The 23069-nt window shown below is 41.7% G+C and overlaps 1 protein-coding gene across 6 annotated transcripts in view; it reads left to right on the top strand.

The window, feature by feature from the left end:
* Positions 1 to 238: 238 nt before the first annotated feature.
* atos (atos homolog atossa) overlaps positions 239 to 23069 on the top strand; it is a 146001-nt gene continuing 123170 nt past the window's right edge. For 2 of the 6 annotated variants that reach the window (XM_019041252.2, XM_072303298.1), the window contains exon 1: positions 239 to 451. The gene's annotated coding sequence lies outside the window, so the exon portion shown is untranslated. Of the gene's footprint in view, positions 452 to 513; positions 861 to 23069 lie in introns of those variants that run through there. The other 4 variants (XM_072303300.1, XM_072303299.1, XM_019041243.2 and 1 more) reach the window with 3 other exon arrangements.

Here is a 23069-nt window from a genome sequence, read left to right as displayed (position 1 = left end):
AAATGGTCGAAGGTCAACCAAAAAGGAAACGAAGAAAACAGATAACGAAAAGCTGAGGGAACAAAGAACACATCGTGAACGCAGACGCAAGCCATCGATCGATCCCACATGAAATTTGAATTTCCCGCGTCAGGCCGCGTTTCCTCCCTCTGTGCAACGTCATGAGCAGGATCTACCCCCTCTTCGATGCGCAGAGTGGAAGTGGGAGGAGCCATTTTGTTGCCAGCTGAGAACCAGCTGTTTATTGCGTACAAAGAGAAAGGATAGGGTTTGTGTTTTCGTCGAGTCGGGTGATGGTTGTGCTTCGTGCTTGAGAGCAGAGCTTTGTCCAGAGTAATTAAGCTGGACAAGTCGTGTGTTTTACTGAACTGTGGGACCTCCAAAATGTGCGTGGATATTTAGTGTTTTAATCACCTGGATACTGGGATAATCAACACGTTTATCGCGTCAGGTAAGAGTTTCCACGCCTGACTTTCGTGCATTCCTTGTTGTCATGTCATGTGCCTTCTTACGGTGTCTATCGAAACATGATTTAGTTGGCTTGAGAGGAATTATAATTCCTTCAATCCTCATATTTTTTGTGGTTAGATGGGTGTCAACTAAAATTGTCACAAAAAATCCCAAACTCAGGTTGTTTGGGGGTATATCTGTATCCTTTGTTGCTGTTGCTACCTGGGGACTCTTCAACACAAAGAACTCATGAGCGATCAGCTGATATTGACATATGCGTTGTGGTCGTGTTGAAATGGCCAACCCCGTGGTAATGGTCATGGAGGAATGTTCGTAATTTTGGTCGTGTTCAGTGTTTTTGATCGAATTTGTGTCGGGAGATCAGAAAGCAAGGTGATTCGTTTAATCCAGTAAGTGTTTGAATAATTATTTTGGAATTGGAGGTTAACTTTCGGAGTTATCAGTGTCTCCTCTGTATGCTACATAGGATGACATAGGTACACCATTGCATCCCTTCATTGCCCAATCATTTATTTTCATTACTGACGCATCATGTTCCACCGAGTTTCAAGGAAACTTTAACTGAAAATTATCTGCATAGTCAAATGCACTTCAACTCAGGTGTAGCAGGTTCTGTCGTTCGTATGTTCGGCAGACTCCATCTCAGTCTATTCAGCAACAAGCGTTTTTGTTACATCAGTATTGATCTCCAACTTTTTATTTTGCTCTTGATGACTGTCAAAGACTACTTATTTTAAACTCAAGAGAATATTTAAATGCTATTACCTAATAGCACTATGTTGTAAAATTTAGTGTGGTAGAATTAATCATTTTAATTTTGATTGACAAAGCTACCTGCGGGCCGATTATTGAAATTTAAACCAGCCCGATAAGACATCGAATTGCGATATATTGCTTGGTTAAGATAGGGCTATGTCTTGTTGTGTCGGGCTGACATAGTTTCAATAATCGGGCCGCAGTTCTTTTTACTCTCCTGAATGGAGTAGGTAAACTTGTGAATATTTTGTGTTATTTCTAATTCTCCTCTAATTACAGAAGGGAACGTTTAGTTTAAAAGAGCCACAGTATCTGAGTGTTTTTCTAGGTAATATCTTCCTCTTGGCAGGGTGGGAGTTTTATGTGGCACCAGCCTATTATAGATTAAAGAACAATTGCGCATTTGTATCGCTTTTACAAATTTTTGTCCTGATTTTACTCCTCGCAGTTCGCTCCACATGTTTGGATCTACTTTATAACATCAAGTATTCTATTGGGAAGTGATTTCATAGGGCACCTAAATTTCTTGCTGTTGTCGACTAGAATTGTGTTGTGTATCGAGTACACTTTTGAAGAACGGATACCCATTGACAAATGTATTCTCAAGCAATGCTGCTTCCTCCTTACTCAGTTGTTCTCTCTGATTTAATAATATTCTGACAATGAAATGTCAGAACTTATAAAGCACAACGAGTCAGTGGTACTTGGTTGTTCTTTTGCACAAATAACAATCGAACAATGTAGATATTTCCTAAATTTTTAAATTTCTTGTTTGAACAAGGTCTTTAATTTTACCGAAAATAAGTAGGTTGAAAAAGAAAAAAGAATCATCTGAATTCTGGAAGATACTCCTCACAGAGTCTAATTAGTTTGATCGTATCAGTCCTAAATTATGAGCTATACTCCCTCTGTGCCTTTTCACGATTGCCTTTAGTAGCTGGCTTCCGCTATTGCTCAATTGTTCGGTATCACTAACCTATTAATTTTATTGGTTCGTCTGCAGTTGAAGAAGTAATATGTTTTTTCCATTTTATGCCATCTACTCTCACTCATGAAGTTCATTCAATGAGAAAGAAACTTATGTCACAGCCGTGTGTTATTGAGCACCGTGGACTCTCTCAGCCATATAAATTCCCTCACAAACTTCATTTTTTTACGAAGAATCCTTCCAAGCATATTCTCTCAAAATTCCATAATGGACCACTAGACAAGGTACAAATTTCAGCATTCTGATATATGTTTCGTAACTAAAATTTCACGTAGAACACGATGCGCACAGCAAAAATTATCGCAATTAACTCCTTACAAAGATATTTAATGATTCTTGATGTGTGAATTCAAACCACCCGCCCATGAAAACTCAATGCTCTACGTGATCCACATCGTGCGCTAAACGTTATCATGACAGTCTCTGCGATATGAAAATCTGGCAACCTCAATCTTGACGCTTTGGCTCAGCTACAGCAAATTGCTGATAGTTTGAACAACACATGGTGGGAAATGAACATTGCTCGATTGAGAAGATTGCTGAACGTTGTAGTGCGCGATTTGACTCAAGTAGAGCTTTGAGTTTCTTGTGAGCGGGCAGTTCAAATTCCTCGAAACCAATGTGAAATAAAAACGTTAATATCTTCGTTAGGAGTTGGTTTCAGTAATTTTCGTTGTGTGATTAGTGTTCTACGTGAAATTTCGGTAAGAAACATGTATCAGATCGCTTAAATTCGTACATTGTCTAGTGGTCCATTCAAGTGGACTCAGATTGGGTAAACTAAAGTGTAGGAGGGTTCTTGCCCCAAGAGTTAAAGCATCTGCAACAACGTTGTCACAGTGTCATTATCTTAGGGATTTATGAAATGTTGCAAGTGAGCCGTAAAATGTACCTACTAAGTATGGACGCAACTTCGAAAACTCTTATGATCAGAATAAGTGGACCTTCGAACACCTATTATAGGTGGACGCTCATCTTAATTGCATCGGTTAAAAATTTTAGTCTGTTCCTGTACTGCAGCTGTTTGAAAGAAAAGTCATAAATATTTTTGCTTGAGATTTATCTAGAGCATCTACTTCAAGATGGAAAGTTAAAACATTGATAATGATTACAGAACGTTTTACCAATCAAACAAGTTAGTTTCCCTGTTAAGTAATACAGGGAAATGTTGAAATAATAATGTCATTATAATTAACCAACTAGCAGGAAGTTTCAAGTAGGTACCTCTAATTGAGGCACCATTTTTTTTCTAGTTACACCGTGATTATATGCTCTTCTGATATTGCTATAAATTATCAAATTCGAGTTCGCATCAAGGCTTTCTTTTCAATTTAGTTGAAGAATGTGTCCTTGACAGTGATAATTTCAGACTAATTCCACGGCATATTTCTTAATACTACATGAGACTGTGGATTCTCTCCTGCACTAGCATTTTCTAATGGTGCCTGAGTGTCTACATCAATGGATTATTCTGAGACACAAGTTCATTTTTAACATAGTTTTAAATTTTATGATGCCACACATGAAGTAGCAACAACAATCGTAATGGCTCCAAAAATTATCCACGTGTCCCTCAAGACTGATGAGCCTTGATGAGTTTAAAAACATAAGTAAAGCCCTAATTTTGTCGAAGGGGTAAACATGTCGTGTCAGACGTCACTGATGGTTAAAATCAAATCAGGAAGTAACGCTGCATACATGTTGACATCAACCAGATTTTAGGAGAAACTCAAAAAACTGAGCTACATTTGATAGTCAGAGATAAAGTCTGCTCTGGGTTATTTCTTCCCTGATGATAATATAATGTAAAATAAATATAAACTTCGTGCCCGTTTTTGGGATCCTTCAAGCACAATTGGACCGCGTTAAACAGAAAGGAACCAAGCCACATCAGCTATTGCCAAATTGAATTGGGCAATTTAATTTTTTACCTGAAAACGGTTGTGCGGATTTTTCTGCAAATTTTAGTGAATTTTCTGAGTAGTACGAAGCAAATTCCTCAAAAATGTCAAAAGAATCCGCAAAATCGTTCTCTTGTAAAAAATTAAATTGCTCTCTTAAATTTGGCAATAGCTGATGTGGCTTGGTTCCTTTCTGTTTAACGCAATCCAATTGGACAGCGCCAAGCAGAAAGGAGCCAAACCTCATCAGCTGTTGCCATATTTAACTGGGAAATTTAATCTTTTACAGGAGAACGTTTGTGCGGATCTCTTTGAAAGTTTTAAGTTTGCCTTGTACCTACTTTGCGCAAAAATCCGAACGACCGTTTTCGCGTAAAAAATTAAATTTCCCAATTTTTGGCAATAGCCGATGTCGCTTGGTTCCTTTTTGCTTAACGCGCTCCAATTCTTGGTGGGATTCGATTTTTTCGGTAAAAAGAAGGCGGTAGGAAGAATCACCAAAGTTTAATTTGGACTACATTTTGCAATTTGGAACTTATAAATTCTAGCCCGGCTTAAAAACAACGTATGTGCCATTAGTTTCCCTATGCACATGAGTGTTTTTTCCAGAAGAGACAGAATTTATAATTCCAAATTGCAAAATGCAGTCCATTTCTTAGTAATTTTGACCAATTCCCTTCTACTAAACTCAGTCTAACTGTCAACGCTCTGGCTAAAATTTTCGCTTTTTTTGCTACCTTTGTGTGGCTTTTTGAAATCTGGCGAAACTTTGAAAGAACGAGCTGCGGCGAGTGTTCGCCGCGGGACCGGCGCAGGCGTTTAGGTGTCGTTAGCCACGTCACTCCTAATCTAAATTGGTAATAAATGGATCCACTGAAACTGTCTCCTCGATCCAGAGGAGAAATGGAAAGAGGCCAACACCACACCTCTTAGTCAACGCAATTCCTAAGCGAATCGTATCCTCCTCCACTCATCGAAATACCGGGAAGACTTCGTCATTCCATGCAGGAAGGTCCCCGGCAGGGCTTCTGAAGGAGTCAAAACTCAAGATCGAAGGAATTGAAAAATATGTAGGTAGTGTAGTTCCTTCGAAAAATACACTACAAAATCGTGAGCAGGCAACGTGGTAGTATTGGTACTTTGTCATAATTGGTTCTAAGCAGGGTTCATAATGTATGACATGCTAAATTGCAGATTTCTCGACACCTCCCCCCCTATATCCTCCATTCGTGTCCGTTTTAAATAATGGTGGGGGTGGGGGTTGGAAAGGGGGGGGGAGTTACCAACTTAACTCACTGAGTTGCAAGCGTAATGCAATAAGTTGGATAGGTGCACAATCCATACCAGCATTGCAAGGCTTATACATCCTTTTTTTGGAAAAAAAAAAAATTTCAATTTCTATACTTTTCACATTTTCCAGGAGAATCGTCGGATACGCAAAAGAAAAAAATAAACAAAAAAACGAAAAATGAATTAACTAACATAAAGTAAAATAAAAAATTGGCTTGATATCAGCATAGTATCACTCGCACGGGGCATGAACCATCGGAATGGTCTCAGCCATGCCTTACTGCCTCAGTCACGTCCGGAGATTTTCACAAAAAATCCGATTTCGGTGGCAAAGGTTATGCTGCTTTTCCGCAATCAAAATCCAAGACGCGGATAATGAGAGGAGGACGGGGAAATGTAGGTGGAAAATAAACAGCTCGCGCTGTCACGGCGCCGTGATGAAAAACTTAACGGCGAAGCTAAAATAGCCGGTATGGAGGGAGAGAGAAACAGCGAACTTAATCAACTCTGATAAAAACTGAGTTCAGCACCGGGCCTCGAACCTCGGACTCCGTTGGCAAAAGGCCAGTTGCCAAGGAAGGTGCGGTGCATGGCAAATCCACGTGATGCTGGAATCCGTCGGAGTCTTGTCTTCTCAGCACCTTGTTAAAAAAAAGTCGTCGAGCAATGCGGGTTCGAACCTGGGTCTCCAGCCACGGAACCAGTTGCGAACGAGGCCGAACTGAGGCGCGCCGCGATGCGACGTTCATTGCTCGCGCCGAGATCAAGTGCTTGAAAAACGTTCTATCGAGGAACTGAATCAGAGACTTAAAATTAAGCCTCTGGAAAATTTCACTGGAAAAAAAACACATTGGATCTACTTAGAGTCCAGACTCTTGAAAACATTGACAAGAAAAAGAACTCATGATTCGATCAGATTTTAGCTTAAATCAAAAGGAAATCCGCTCAAATTTAGAGGCTTGGTTCTTGATTTAAGCTTATTAGATCTGATTGAATCAAGAGTATTTTTTCTTGTCGATGTTTTTAAGAGTCTGGACTCAAGATCCAATGTGTTTTTTTTCCAGTGTTCATAAGAATCAGCCGAACTAAATTTTACGTCAAATCAGCGTCCAAATACGAGCGTCATGCGAGTATTCTGACGATTTCCCAATAATTTTAGTTGGCAAGGTACATCGTAAAGAAACGTTAGTGTTTCAGCAGTACTCACACTTTTTGGCCTCAAACTTTTGGGTCCAAACTTAGAACCGAGGGCTTCCTTCGGCCCTAAGTTTTCGACGTTAAAAGATATGAGAATTATCAAAACACAAACGTCTCTGTAATGTGTACGTGGACTAAAAAATAATAGGCAATCGTCGGAATAGTTATATGACACTCGTATCCGGACGTTGGTTGGACGAGAAAATCCCTGAAAACGCTGAATTTTCGTGGTAGCGAACAAGTTGCTTTTGAATTTGGGCCCAAAGGCGCCTGTTGATCACCTCTACATATTTTACGTTTCAAGTGGTCCGAAACAACATATCCAAAGACACCTTTGAACACAGCAAGAAATCTGATGTGGAACAGGGGAAAAACGAACTTGAAACGTAAAAAGTGTGAAGATGGTCAACCGACACCTTTGGGCCCAAAGTCAAAAGTAACTTGTTCGTTACCTCGAAAATGCAGCGTTTTCAGGGATTTTCTCGTCGATCTAGCGTCCAGATACGAGCGTCATATGACTATCCCGATGATCTCCTATTATTTTTTAGTCCACGTACGTATTACAAAGACGTTTCGAAACTATTTCAAAATGCCTTTTTGGCCCAATGGCATGAACTTAATTGTCAGGGAATTTCACTCAAATGTGTCAGGGAAATCAAGGCAATGCCACACTGGAAAAAAAAAAAAAAACATATTGGATCTAGAGTCCAGACTCTTGAAAACATTGACAAGAAAATGGACTCTTGATTCAATCAGATTTAAACTTAAATCAAAAGGAAATCCGCTCAAATTAAGAGGCTTGGTTCTTGATTTAAGCTTAAATCTGATTGAATCAAGAGTATTTTTTTCTTGTCAATGTTTTTAAGAGTCTGGACTATAGATCCAATGTGTTGTTTTTTTTTTGTTTTTTTTTCCCCCCAGTTCATTTTCTCAATTTTGTGGCCGCCCTGGATTTTGACCCTTCAATCCAAGTTTGAACATCCCTTTCGAAGTCAAAATCAGTGAGAATCGCCGAAATAAAAAAAAATTCTGTTAGATATCCGTCATCAACCTCAAAAAATCGAAAAATCCCGGAATTTCAGGGATCAATACCCTTCCCTCCAGGAGACAAGCCAATGCCCAGGACGCCACGTAGATTATTTCTGTCTCTGCCCTTCGTTTAACCTCCCACAAAGTGCACAAAGAACATTCTCTCCCCTTCCCTTCCCTTCGTTGGCCTGCCTCCAAGCAGCGAGCTCGTCGCGACGGGATTCGAACCCGCGTTCTCCTCACTCGCAGCACGCATGCTGCGCTACCCACTCTGTTCCCCCCTTCACCCTCCATCTACATCCTCGACCATGAATTGACGGGAGGGGGCGAGGGGCTCGTCGACTCCGCCCTGTTTAGTTTCCATGACCGTAAAGCATTGATTAACCCGGGCCGGGAGTCGAACCCGCGGCCTCCGAGCCCCCGCGCAGTTGCGCGAGACACACCACTTCGGCGATTCCCGGACCCGTACACGTGTCTCTCTCTGGTGTCTACTTTTGTGCCTCTTTATTCTTTGCCTTTCATCCGGTGAACAAGGTATAACATTTTTATTACCAACTGTGAAGCAGTGTTCTAAGTATTTTCATCCCTAAACTTCAGGAGCTCTTCCCCTAATTTTTAAACGGCACAAAGACAGCGTTGCCACAATCAGGGGAAACCGGGAAATGTCGGGGAATTTGCGAAAGTCAAAGAAAACCTGAAAATGTCTGGGATAAATTGTTCAGTCACCTTTATTTCCTTTCTATCATGGGTTTGACGTTTCGAACAACAAATTTTGCTTGAAAACTATTTCAAATCATGTCTTTTTAAGCATCTGGCATTTCCTCAACCGTCAGGGAATTTTACCAATATGTGACAGGGAAATGTCAGGGAATTGCATTTTCTGAATTAGGGAATTGGATTTTCTAAATTAGATGAGAATTGCATTTTCTAAAATAGGGGATTGCATATTGTAAATTAGGGAATTGCATTTTCTAAATTCTGTGGCAACCCTAAAAGATCTAGAGAGAAACTGGTCTCTCTGTTCGCGACGTTGCAGACTTCCGACCATACTTTATTTTATCTTCGGATCTAGAGTGGATGTAATTTCTCGAAAACTTCCTTGATTTTGCCTCTTTTTAAGCAAAATACCTGTTGAAATTCCGATGCGTAAAGTTGGCTTGTTTCTGTTCCAAAACATGAAATGGGGGCGGGAATTTTGAAATATTGCAATGAAGATACGTGGCTTCGCACTTTTTCCATCTATATACTTTTTCGAATCTAGGTAGCTGAAGAGTACTGACGAAAATGCCCCGCGGAGTTTTCATTCGATGTGATAAACGAGTTTCCTTTGATCATAAGTCAGACCGGAGTCAGAGAACGAGACAAGATAACAATTGACGAGAGGAAAATTTTCGAGTATCATCATACACACAGCATCTGGGTGCGTTTTAATTTTCAATGACGAAAAGGCAGAAGAAAGACACAGAGCGAATAGGATGAGAGGGAGCGTCTCTACGCGGGTCGTTGACCCGCCATGGATACGCGCTGAAAAATGAAACATCCACTGAGGGGAATCGCTTCGTTTCCAAACCGCGTAAGCGCCCCGAACTGGTGAGGTGCGGGCGGCCGCTTTGACCCCTGAAATGCGGCCTATGAGGTTTTGACTCTAGTCAACATGGATAGATTGATAATAGAGTAGAGACATCTTCAGGGCCCAGCATTAGCTCCCCAAGTAGTCTAACGCTCTATGTTACGAATGACAAACTTATCTTTGCCAAAATGATGATGGGTGAGTGACGCGATGAGATGGGCTAGATGGGAATTGTTCAAAGGATTAAAGTATTGATCCCGTTCCCACATTACAAATCCACTTGAAGAATCGTGCATGATTTTTAAAGTTTTTACAAAACTACTTGAAAAATCGCGTATTTTTTTAATGTTCACGAAAATTGGTAGAAAAGTGTTTTATGAATGAACTTCGGTCAAAGCGGACTTCAAGCGCGCAACTATTCGAACTCCGGAGTAGTCATGCGGTATCACGTGAAAATGAAGGAAAATCTTAGTTTTTCGCTCCTTTGAAATAACTGACGTTTATGAACGTAGATATTATGCTCACATCGTCAAATGCGAAAATGAAGCGCGCAACTATTCGAACTCCGGAGTAGACATGTGGTATCGCGCGAAAATGAAGGCGAATCTTGGCTTTTCGCCTCTTTCAAATTACTAACGTTTATGAATGCCGCGGCGTTCATGCCAAAAATACCCAATCTAATTCGCTTTATCTCACCTAGTAAATTGCTCACCCCAACAATCATTAGTCATCGGTTTCTCGAAATAAGCACTGTTCTGCGGGCTGATTGTTGAACTTAATAGACAAAAAGGATATGAAGGGTAACTAGTGGAAGCGGATGGTTGCTATGGACAAAGGAGGTAGGTAATAGACTACCTAACGGCCAACCAGGAGAGATCCTTTAGTTAGTCCATCATTCTCTCCGTTAGTAGATAAGAACCACCCTTTTGAACCAACAGGATCTCTCCGTACTCCGTATGTCTTCTTTGTCTATCATTTTCAACAATCAACCCGCTGTCACTGAATACACTCAAGTAACTCTAAAAATGACTTAGCTTTTGGCGTTTAACGCCCCTTGAAAAAAAAAAAAAAACTTACGGGCTACATAGATATACCGTCCGTTCCTGGCTCAGGGGCCGAAAGTTCTGGGTGCCGGAGCTGTAGCTTCGATTGTTGTGGGTACGTGGGTGCCACGGCCGGAACTTTCGGCTTCTGAGCCCGGAACGCGGACGGTATGTCTGCATAGCCCGTAAGTATGGATTCCAAGCCCGGATTTTTTTTATCAGTGCCCTAAGGAATCAGCGGCCCCACCACTGACAGTGCGATAGTTTATAGAATCGCCTTACTTACTCTGCAGTATAAGAATAGAAATAAGAGCTCTCTCTCTGTACAGGTGACCCAAACCACCCTGCGTTCGTTCTCCCCCGGCAATAAATCCTCCCGGATTTTCTCGACCACTATTCTCGTTCTAGTCATTGCTTGCTCCCGCCGCGTCCAGAATGGGCTATCCCCTGACTCGGGATAGACGGAGCCAGGTTCCGAACCCGAACTCCTGCGGCTGAAATCAGATAATCAGGACTCGGACGGCACGCCATCATCCCATCCCGAGTCCAGACTATCCCCCCTCCTTCCCCATCCCCGCTCCTCCCCGCACGGGATACTCCCAACCGCGTCCCTGGGTAATTTCCATCCGGCTCGCCTCCCACATTTCGATACATCGATACATCGATCCATCGCGATATCGATTCATCGAGGGTATCGAACGAGGAGGATGCAGGTTGATGCGTCATTATTTTTTGGTCCGCTGAGCACTTTTATTGTTCGTCTAATGTGTATGATCGCGTCCGTAAAAAAAAGAGCCCTTTTCGTGTCCTGGCCAGGCCGCAGGAGCGCAGCTCCGACGCCGCACAGTGGGTCGAGTCAATCGAGAGGTAGGACTTGAAATTTTTGCAATGCTGCCATGTTATTTTACCTAACCTTCCGGGGTTTCCGGAATTAATTCCGATTTCCCAAAGTTCTGAGAAAAATTCGGATTTTTCAAAAGTTTCGGCGAAAAATTCTGAAATACGCCCGGATTCGGTTCCGAAGATCGTCAAATTTGATCAAATAATCGGTCAAACTGACGAGGAACCCCGAAATTCCGAGAAAACGCCAAACAATTTCAAAAATAGCTAAAATGTCCGGGAATCCTGAAGATTCCGGGAAAAGTTCCGAAATTCGGAATTGATTCCGGAAAATGGCAGCACTGAATTTTTGACTGGAACGGCAAATTTTTATGTTTATTTTGTCACATTTTAAATTTTAAGGGATGCATTTACCAGAAAATTTCCCGAGGAAACCAATGGAACCACCTTTAGAACCTCTAAGTTTTGTATAAACCGAGTTAAAAGCGTTTGAAGTTTTTACATTTTGTCCCACCTGTTCCAATGACTCGATTCATTGTGCGACACCGGGTCGATACATCTCGTTTATGAACCCGTGCTTTCATCAAAGGGAACACGTTCGGGTTTCAGTATTGAGACTCGAAGTGTGTGAGGGTAGCGGTGTGGCGGGGCTCGTCTGGAAACTGACGTGTTCTCTTTTTTCAAAATTATGGGCTCACGTCTTGTTTACGAGGCTCACGGAAGCTTGGTCTTGAGGCGGCTCCTCCTATGGTCCTGCTCAACTTCTGGCCTTCCTCCCGTGTCCTAGTCTCATAAAATCAGAGTCATAAGGTTGCTAAGGCCAGGGACAACTTACAGGAATAATTGGAACACACCAGGGTGTCTAGCGACCCAGAAAACCGGGAAACGTCAGGGAATTTTCTTTCCCCCTTTTTTTTGTTTCGTCAGGGAAATTGGGGAAAACGTCATAGAATCCGCAAAAATTCGGCATGTCAAGAAATGTTATTTTTTTTTTTTTTTTTTTAAAATGGCAACCCTAAATCGTATTTTGATGAGTGCAATCTGTATCTGAACTAACACAAATGCACGAGTGGTATCTCAACGCCTAGTTTGAATGTTCAATGTGAAGGAGATGTCACCGCCATAAAACCACGGAGAAAAACGTCATACATAATATCATGGTTTCCTTGGCCTTCCTCCAATTGGTTTCGAAAACTGTAAGACTCTGTGACCCATAAAAGATCGCACGAAAATCTTTTCCTATCAAAAGTGACTTACAGTCCCAGGTATGGCTTTCTGAGCCATATTTTATGAATCTGGAATCTATAAGTATGGAACCACTAACTATATTTGTCTTCTCTATGATCCATAACTCGGCCGGAGAGTCACTCCCATACTTGGGTTTTTTTTTTATTTTTTTTTTAAAATTTTTTTTGAGTGATATAATAAACCAACTAGCTCGAAAGCCCTCATCAATAATTTAGCCAAATTTTCGGTCGCAGTATCAGAATGCAAGACATGTAACAAACTGGAGCAATCTGTGTAATAAGGAGGAAACTGCAGAGAACGACCCAAATGACTTATTCGCGAACTGCAAATTTGTAGCCTGATAATCCGTGTTTAATGACCTGCGGATCCTAGCATCGTTGCCAAGCAATGCACGAAACTTGAATTTTCCCGTCCGAGCAGCGTGTAAAACCACACAATCCGGCAATTACATATCTGAGATGTGTTGCATGTTTTTTGTTTTGATTATTATCGGCAAGCCCCGGCGTTGCCGTAACTGATTAAAATCCAGATTTCACTCGAAAGTGTTCGATGCATTCCGAGATCGAACTCCGCCCGGTTTGAGGTTATCCGATTCTCTTACAATTTATTTTAATTTTTTTGCGTCCGGCAGCTTCCCTCGTTCTTTTTCCTCTTCGGTTTTTATCAGAAATGCGCTTGGATTTGCGTTTATCAAGCTCGTACTCATTTTCCTAATTGGCTGATAGCGCTCGAGAGCGTGTTTTGCTTTTACCCACCTTTCGATCTTTTCCAACGGCGTGGCGTGAATTGCGATATATCGATTGTCATGCCATTTAAACATGTGGAGAAGGATCGATAAATAGGGTGTTCGCAGCGATCACCTTAATAATCGATTCTTTACCACAGGTTTGAATGGTATAACAATCGATACATTGCACTTCACGCCACGCCACTGATCTTGTCGTCGATTTCTAGCCAACAGTGAGTTCTTTGGACTGCATTGAGGTGAGTCCAGCAAGGGACAAAACTGGCACGCTGTTTCACAGCTGGTGTCTTCTAGAAGTAATAATAAGTTATCGTAAGCATACAGAGGGGAATTTTTTTCGCACAAGAAAAAATGGAAAAATTGCCAGTTTCTTACAAAAAATTGTTGATTACTACAATTATTGCCTCTGAAAGACGCCGACCATGTCGCAGTGCATCTTATGGCGGTCTTCTTCCGCAAATCACTTACACGCAAAGAAAATAGTTGGTGCTGATGACAGAACCTTCTGTTCACAGGGCTCCCGCAGGTTCTTTGCCACACTTACAGACTTTTTCTGTTGTGAGAACAGAACTTCGGTCGTGGGCGCAAAGTTATCTGTCATCATAACGGAAACTTCTGTAACTATTACTACAAAAGTGCAGGAGCTGTGTGGAGTGAACCTGATTTTTCAGTTAACATTCACGTAAATATAGTCGAATGAACTTGTTTCACTGAGCTATTTAGTGTAAACATAACTGAACAGTAACGACCATGTAACATTCCGTCACTCATTCCTGGGTTCCTCAGGAATTTCGAGTGTTAATCCATAAACGACTCTGTTGCGAACGCATCAGGATTCAGGAAAGTTAATTTCAATGACAGTTCGCTCGTAGCGTGATTCTGCAACAAAAGTCGCATAGCAACTGCTGCAAGCGTCAACGAATGCAGGTGAGCAGGAAGAAATAGCAGTCATAATATTTGCACAATCACCAGGGTTAGTTTGTAACCGGAGCCACTACCGTGGGCTTTTACGACGCGATATCGGAGAGAAGAGTTCTCACAAGGTTCTGGGTTTTGCAATTTTACCTGACATTGTGTGCAAGAAATAGCGAGAACCACAATAGTTCCACTGCAGATTAACACTGTAATAGTGAATTTTTTCTCGATTTCAATTTCAATTTAGCTCACACTGAGTTCTTGAAACTGAGTTCGCTGCGATCGTCTGAATTATCTGACCATCGCACCCGAGGAGTACTAGACACATTTTTGACATCCAGGATGCAGGATTCTATCTTTCAGAATTTTATTTTTTTCGATGTGCACTTCATAGGGACCGCAGACCCCAGTCTTAGAACAAGAACAGTACGAGTACGTGTTGGGACAAAACCAGGGTTACTGTGGTATTTTTCGCAAATTTTAATTCGACCAAAAACAAATTGGTTTTAATCGCAAATATTATATGAGCATTTCGTTGGCGCTTCATCAGGATCGTAAGACACCACGGCTCGAAATTTTTTGGTGTGTACTCATAAACTGAAATGCCACATCAGTATGAAGGACCGACGAAATTTGGCCCCTGCACCGGATACGGACATGTCGCAATATGTCGCTCTCAGCAGCTCTTCTCAACGGATACTCACCTAGCCTCACTGAATTTTAGCCCCTGAAAGGTTCATGACTGAACCTCAAAATTACCCACCTGTCCTTACTCACCCCAGTGAGTACTGCACCTGCACCGAGCCTCACTCGTTACTCAACGTATACTCACTGAGCCTTACCCGTTATTCAACGGATACTCGCCGAGCCTCGCTCAATTTGATTGTGCAGATTAGGTGCCTTTTTGGGCCCTAAAAGCTCCATGACTTAACCTCAAAATTACCGACCTGTTCCTTCTCTCCTTTCTCCCCAGTAAGTACTGTACCTAGAGACAAGAAACCCTCCACTAGTATCTTGGCCATGGTGGAAGCTTTTACTTTCAGGACTTCAGCATTCTACTGTTGACTTACCTACATGGTTGATGTTTAACAACGTGTTGGCAGTTTCGTTTTGCAAACAAGCCGAAAATGGCCGACGTTTGGGAAAGTTGTTTGGCTCATGACGTCATCCGAAGCTCATCATCGACCATGTGGGTAAGTCAACAGCCGAAAATAGGGTGATGGCTGTTGCTCGCTAATAATTGTCCATAAGGAATTGTTTAAACCCCGGAAGTAAAAGCTTCCACCTGTCGCTAGGAGGCCAGTGGAGGGTCTCTTGTCTCTGTTCTCTCCTTTCTCCCCAGTAAGTACTGTACCCGTGCCTTACCCGTTACTCAACGGATACTCACCGAGGCTCACTCGTTACTCAACGGATACTCACCGAGGCTCACTCGTTACTCAACGATCACCGCAACACGGTGTGGACGTGGAATTGGCTGGAGATGGAGGGCCACGCTGCCATGCCATGCCATGCCACGCCGAGGAGGATTACGCAATTCGGCGTCGGTTGCCTCGTTGGTTGGTTGGTTCGGCGCTGCGCTGGCTCGCTCGATATTCAGAGCTCCGTCCTCTTTCCTCTATCCTTAACCTGGTCGGAGCCCAACTGGCTCTTTATCACTTCGCAATCAGTTCTAGGCCAAGGATCCCGGCCGTTCGTTCCAATTGTCCGTTCCACTCGCTGCACTCGACGCCCCGGCCCCATGCGCGCTCCCATCGCGCACGCCTTTGAAGCTCCACCCAGGGACGCAACGGCCCAGGTACCCCGTGTGGTATATACAGGGTTATTCAAAAGTCACGCACCACTGGCCATAAGGGGGGGCGGCCATTTGAAATTTTTGAGTTGCCCACCGCCGCATTCCCCCGAAGGGATCAAAAACTGGAAAGTACCTAAGAAAAGTTTCCCCTTCGATATGAGGAAAAACGTCTTAAACCGCAAGTCGATATCATAATTAGAACTAAAGTTATAGCCAGTGGTGCGTGACTTATGAATAACCCTGTATCAAAAAGTTTTTTCAAAATTAAATTTTTTGAACTCAAATGCGCACCAGTATGAAACTGAGAGGGGAGAGTGTTCAGCTCAGGCAGTTTGCATTGGAATATTAAGTTGGGGTCAAAAAGTTTAATTTACCCGTGGGAATCGACACTGATTTTCATCCGATGAACATCAAAGAGGGTTGCCACAGTCAGGAAAAACTTGGAAACGTTGAAAAATTTCCAATAGTAAGGGAAAATGGCGAAAATGTCAGGGAGTACCGGGAAATGTTGGGGAATTTCCAAAAGTCAGGGAAAATGACGGAAATGTCAGGGAATTTTGTTTCTAAATTTTGGGGCTACCCTGAATAAAGCAATGATGCTTCAGACAAACACGGTGACAAGTTTTTGAAAATCCAGGGAGGACCTGAAAAACCTAAACCTAAAATTCAGAACATTTACTTCTGAATCTTGAATTTTTCTGTCCTGTTGAACATTTTTCATCACTCCGATCTTTCTCATGTCATTCACCGCAGATTCTATATTCTGTACTTGTTTTGTCCGGTGAAACATTGAAATTTTACTCAGTTCCGAAACCTAGAAAAATCAGGAAATTTTGAACTTAGAGGAAAGTTGTTCCTCAACAAATTCAGAAATCATGTAGCAGTAGTAGTAGAAAGTATGTACCAACATATTTTCTAATCAAAGTTTCACGCAGAACCTATGGTGAAGAATTCGACGCCTCAAAAATCCAGTCCGAAAGTGCGACAAGCACGTCCTCATTTACCGTGACAGATTTGAATGATACGACCATTTCAACGCCTGAGTAGTGCGGGGTTGCAGCTGAATTAAATGAAGGCGATCTTCTCAAGCAGAATAGCAGTCCATTATCCAACCTGGCACAGCTTGACAACTGCTTGCTCTGATTAGTCACTAATAGGAGAAAAATCTTAAGGTCCAGTTACACGATCAAATTGAGCCATCAAATTGGGCCTCTCATTTGAATGCGACCAATGAGAGGCCCAATTCGATGGCTCAATTTGATCGTGTAACTGGACCTGTATAGTATGCCTAATCTGCCGTGCTATGGGAAAACGCCGTATGAACCTCCTGGCATTGCTAAATTTCTTTTGGTGAATCACGAATTTTTGTGAAAATTTAAAACAATTGTACGCAATTTCACCTAAAGTTCCTGAAAATGTCGAGGAAAAATATTCATAGCTTTCCTCAAAAATAAAATTTGTATCGAGGGAAATTTGGCAACTTTCGAATGTCCATACAACGTTTTTCGTTAGCACGGCAGTAATCGATCGCTGAGTTTTCAAATCCCGTGCTTGAATCATAAGACCTAGTCGTTTAGATGCTCCATTTCATCCAGCAGTGGACCCCTAACGAGGTACTAGAAAAAAGCGCTTCTCTAGGCAGACTCGAAACCACTGAGTAATCCGCGAACTACCCATGTGATACAATCGTTAAGGCGTTGCTCATAGCATTAGATTTCATAACTAGTTTCCTGACTCTTTTTTCAGCTAAATACGGTTTGACCTTGTCGATTCACTTCAGAGCCCTTATCCTCAATGCTTACATACCAGAAAAGTCCTCTACGCCGCAGAAGATGTAGCGATGAACATTTTCCTCTTGACCATTCGATGTGAAGTCAGTAGGCCGAAAACTGTACAAGTTATCGTGATCAGTAAGCTCATGTTACGGCTGTTAATTTTTTTAAACAGAAATTAAAAAATGTTCTAATTTCGATTTCTCTGAAAAACTCGTGCGAACGAAAGCAATAAAGCATGGTTGCCACAGTCAGAGAGTACCGGGAAAACCAGGATATGCCAAGGAACTTTTGAGTCAGGGTAAACTGAAAATGTCAGGGAAAATGACGAAAATGTCAGGTAATAATTGTTGGGTCACCCTTTTTTGCGTTGTAGAATTTATTCGACGTTTTGAACAACAAATTTGCCTGAAAACTATTTTAATAATGTATTTTTCACTATCTGGCAAATCTTCAATCGTCAGAGAATTACACCGAAATGTGTCAGGGAGTTTCAAAATTCTGTGGCAACTCTAAAAAGTCAGTTCTTTCCTTAGAAATAAACCGCGACAAAAAGGCGTTGAAACTTTGTAATGTATCTTTGTGTTCGGTCCTTTTGGCTTAAAACTTTGAACTTGCGGGGAGAATCTAATTTAATTGAGTCATATTTATTTGCCATTGAAAGTCAAAGGAGGTTGCAGCGTTATTTCCAATGTGGTTTTCATTTCCAGTAGAGGCCTTGATCCGTCACGCCCTTTTGGCCAATCACCTCTTTAATCCGTAATGCGTTTCTTAGTATCACGGTGTCTCTCTACCCACTCGGAAAATGTGTTTAGCGACAATGTTAGTTTATGTATTGCTCATGTATTGCCTCTGATATATTGCTAGTTTCTTTGTCTCTTGTTTTATATTAATGCACAGCACACGGCGGTCTATCCAAACTTGTTTAATTTTGGATTTGATCCAAGGCTATTTAGTTCTTGCAGTTCTCTCGCCAAAACGTCACTTTTTATGCTCAAATTTATTTCTCACTTTTGAGGTGTGTTCTTTTTAAACTTATCATGCTATGTTGATATTATTACCTGCCGAAAAAAGCTTTAATTTGTTTTAATCCTCTGGAAATTCTCCTGGACCGTTTTAAAATAAAAGCGAGATTTGCAAGTTATGAAAACAAACCTCTGTGACAAAGGAGGGGCATGGATGGGGGCCGTTTTTGAGCCCACCTTGCTGAACTCAGCCATTTTTTGCGTATCGAAGGTCTGTATTTTACGGAGTGTATTATGATTTGGTTATTTCTGGATTCTTTTCGAGTTCAATCCTGGCCTATCCATGGATCTGAAGGCCGATTTTGGCCAGTGTTAGACCTTTAAAGGCCGAATATGACCAAATCATGACGTATTCCGTAAAATTAAGACCTTCAATGAGCATAAAGTCCTCGGGCTCGGAGAAGATCATTCATAACCTTTTTGTCAACTTATCCAGTCTCCGAAAATTCTCTTCGTTGCCCCGTTTCTCACTTCATCTACAGGGTTATTCAAAAGTCACGCACCACTGGTCATGACGGGGGTGGCTATTTGAAAATTTTGAGTTGCCCCACGACCTCCTTCCCCTGAGGGGATAAAAAACTGGAAAGTACCTTAAAAAGTTTCCCCCTCGATATGAGGAAAAACGTCTTAAACCGCAAGTCAATATCAAAATTAGAACTTAAAGTTATGGCCCGTGGTGCGTGACTTTTGAATAACCCTGTATATCAGCCTGGAAACCACTACTAAACGTTAGTGATTTAAAGTGGACGAAACCGCAACTCACCAGTCTCACTGCGTGGACAAAAAGTGAAAATACCCTTACGAATGGTTTCCGTGACATTCATCGGAGGGCAGTCAATACGATTTTGGACCGAACACTGCGGGTATACGACAGCCGGGAAGGGACAGGACAAGTCTTCAGGAATTAATGCAAGATGGTCGAAAGCTATAAACCTCGACAAAAACTATTGTCCTCCCCGCGACGCAAAGCATCCCCTCTCCCCACACGAGAAGAAAGGCATCTTCGAAACTCCACTTGGATAAAAGTTGCGCTCGTTACAACCCCTAAGAGCGCACATGTTTCTAATGTTCGGATGCGAAAATCACTCGAGCCGTACGAGGGGTGTCTTCATGACTGCCTCTTCCACCCTTCTATCGCGGGAGGTGCTTTTTATTTAGATTCTGTATCTCTTCGCTTGTTATCTCTTGCGCTGCTTCCTTTGCTGGTGTTACTACAAACGAATCGCGACTACGCGCACCGACGACACACGATCGACACGCTCGGAAACCTGAGGATGAAAAAAAAAACTTTAACAAATATTTTCTGTCACTTATCAGCCACATCAGCTGTTGCTAAATTTAATAGGGCAATTTAATTTTTTACATGGAAACGGTTGTGCGGATTTTGGCGCTAATTTCAGTGAATTTTCTACGCAATACGAAGCAAATTCCTTTTTTTTTTTTTTTATAAAAATTAAATTACCCAGTTAGATTTCACCGGAAACAAGTCGCTTGGATCTGAAGTCCAGACTCTAGGAAACATTGACAAGGAAAAATACTCTTTGATTCATTCGGACTTTTCGCTTGCATCAAAATGAAATCCGCCTAAATTAAGATGCTTGGCTCTTCGATTCAAGGAAAAATCGGATGGAATCAAGAGTATTTTTTCTTGTCAATATTGTTCAGAGCCTATAGTCTGGATCCAAGCGACTTTTTTCCGGTGTTGGCTAGAGCAGATATCGCTTGGATCCTTTTTTGCTAAACGCGGGCCAATTGTCGATCGAATCTATGTCGATGGATTCAAGCTCTTATTTTTGATTCGTGCCGATCGAGCCCATACTCTCCGTTGATGCACCCTGAGGGGCAGGAGCTGAAAACCGCACCCGTTTTGACGCGGCTCGAGGATGCAGCGTGGAGCGGAGGATCCGAGCCGAGGGCAACGTCCTAGATTAAAATCGAAAATCCGAGAAATGACGAGGTTCTCCTCGGAAAGCGCATCGGACGGCGGGCCCAGGCCGAGGCCCCGGCTTCTAAATTTAACGGCAACCGCGGAGAAGACGCAGATCCCAACCCGAGATGCCACCGCCCGGGCTAAATTTGGTCCTGTCCGGTACCGAGGGCCCTTGCCTTCTCCAAAAGTCCCATCCTGTCTCCTATTTCCAATGGACCACTAGACAAGGTACGAATTTCAGCATTCTGATACATGTTTCTAAACCAAAATTTTACGTAGAACACGATGCGCTCAACGAAAATGACCGAAATCAATACCTTGCGAAGATATTTAATGATTCTTAATGCGTGAATTTAAAACATCCGCTCATGAAAACTCAATGCTCTACGTGATTCACATCGAGCGCTAAACGTTATCATGACAGTCTCTGCGATATAAAAATCTGGCAACCTCAATCTTGACGCTTTGGCTCAGCTATAGCGAATTGCTTATAGTTTGAACAACACATGGTGGGAAATGAACATTGCTCGATTGAGAAGCTTGCTGAAACCGTTGTAGTGCGCGATTTGACTCACGTAGAGCTTTGAGTTTCTTGTCAGCGTGTAGTGCAAATTCCTCGTAACCAATGTGTAATAAAAACGTTCATATCTTCGTTAAGAGTTGGTTTCAGTAATTTTCGTTGCGCGAATCGTGTTCTACGTAAGATTCTGGTCAAGAAACATGTATCAGAATCTTTTGATTCGTACCTTGTCTAGTGGTCCATTGCACTACATTTTCCAATAAAGACAAGGTTGCCGCAGTCGGGGAAAACCGGGAAATGTCAGGGAATTTTAGAAAGTCATCACTGGAAAAGAAGTCGCTTGGATCTAAAGTCCGGACTCTTGAAAACAAGGTCGAGAAAAATATTCTTGATTCAGTCGGATTTTTGCTTGAACCAAAAGGAAATCCGCTTAAATTAAGATGCTCGGTTCTCTATTCAAGTAAACACCCGATTGAATCAAGTGTATTTTTTCTTGTCAATTTTTTTGAGAGTATATGACGAGGGGTCCAAGAGCCTTTTTTTTCCAGTGTACTATTTTAGACTAGACTGAACTATTTATGAAAGCACCGATCTGTATTTGATCTGTATAGGAAAGCCAATGGTGCACGTGATGTTGAAACCAGAATTAAATTCATGTGGTACCCTATTCAGGGTACGAGTGGTACGAGTTATCTTAATCGCGAATTTCTGAGGAAACAGCTTTACGCGTATACGATGTATGATTGGAAAGATCCTCATTTGTGAGTTATTTTTCTTGATACCATGAGGTAAAAATTTACTATTTATCGGTACATTTTTTCTAATGTTTTCTTTTATTTTCTCTGTTTCAGGTAAGGCATTTTATCATCAACATGAAAAATACTAAATCCCAGGTCCTCGGTCCCAAGCGCGTGAGTAACATAAAAAAAATAAAAAAAAATTGAGAATTTCATCATCTGCAGCTATTTCAGGTTCCCAGTGACCTGGGAGGTGGTAAACCTCAGGAAGACAATACTCGATTCAAAGGCATGGAAAAGTTACAGTAACTTGAAGAGAGAAAGAGAGTATCACCATGAAGCGGCCTTATTTGATTTTATCGTCCATATCTTGAGCTTTATGGAGCTCTTAGAACTCAAAAATGGCGAACGCTGAAAGCAGATGTAACTACAAAATGACTTTAAATGTGGTTTTATTGCATATCGAACAGGGAATTTTACTCAAATGCATTAGTATTTCGTGTTTACATAGGTTTACGGCCAATCGTGTGTTATTTTCAAGAAAATCATCTTGGATTTTGTAAAGTTGGCAGCGAGTGCGGCTGGTGATAGTCGTCAACAGTTGGCAATGACCCCCTTCCCATCATTTGAAACAAAGCGCCGCCATTTTTGGGTTCTAAGGTCTCCATGTAAAGTTGAGGGGCGTTATGCTTATACGATATCTATCAAGTTACTCTAGAAATAGTGAGAGACTAAAAATTGTCAAAATTCAGGAAACAGTCTTAGATATTTTTGGCAGTCTTAACTCACTAATTATTTAACACTATTAACAAAAAGTCTGCCAAGGAGCCCAATATCTCCGCCAAGATACTATTTCGGAAACATCTCACTACTACTTTTTTCCGGATATCCTGAGGGGTGATACCCTGAAGGTCGAGGGAAAGTCTAGGAGTCTCGAACTGTTACTTGTCAGCAACATCGGAGTTGAATTATTTTGTAAAGTATGCAGTGGATTCCATTGTGATTTGAATATTTAGTTTTACTTACCCTAACCAGTGCTGAATAAGAAAAGAGCTTCAAAGTAATAAGACAGCTGTAAAGTTTCACAATTTTTATCGAAAAATCGTCTGAAGTGATTCCGAAATTGTTCCGAAAACGGATCTGAGAACGGAACGAAAGGCAACGAAGGTGAATTTCGTGGCTCATTAGCATACTTACCGACTTCGTGTCATTTCTGAATTTATCACTCGATCAAAATTTAAAATTATGATCCGTCCGCGGAAAGTTTTGCATTTTTTTCTTTCAACGTGATTTGAGTCTG

Source organism: Bemisia tabaci, chromosome 8 (assembly GCF_918797505.1).
Source record: "Bemisia tabaci chromosome 8, PGI_BMITA_v3".
Classification (NCBI taxonomy): Eukaryota; Metazoa; Arthropoda; class Insecta; order Hemiptera; family Aleyrodidae; genus Bemisia; species Bemisia tabaci.
Note: the sequence above shows the minus strand (reverse complement) of the source record. Positions and strands in the feature narration are given on the sequence as shown.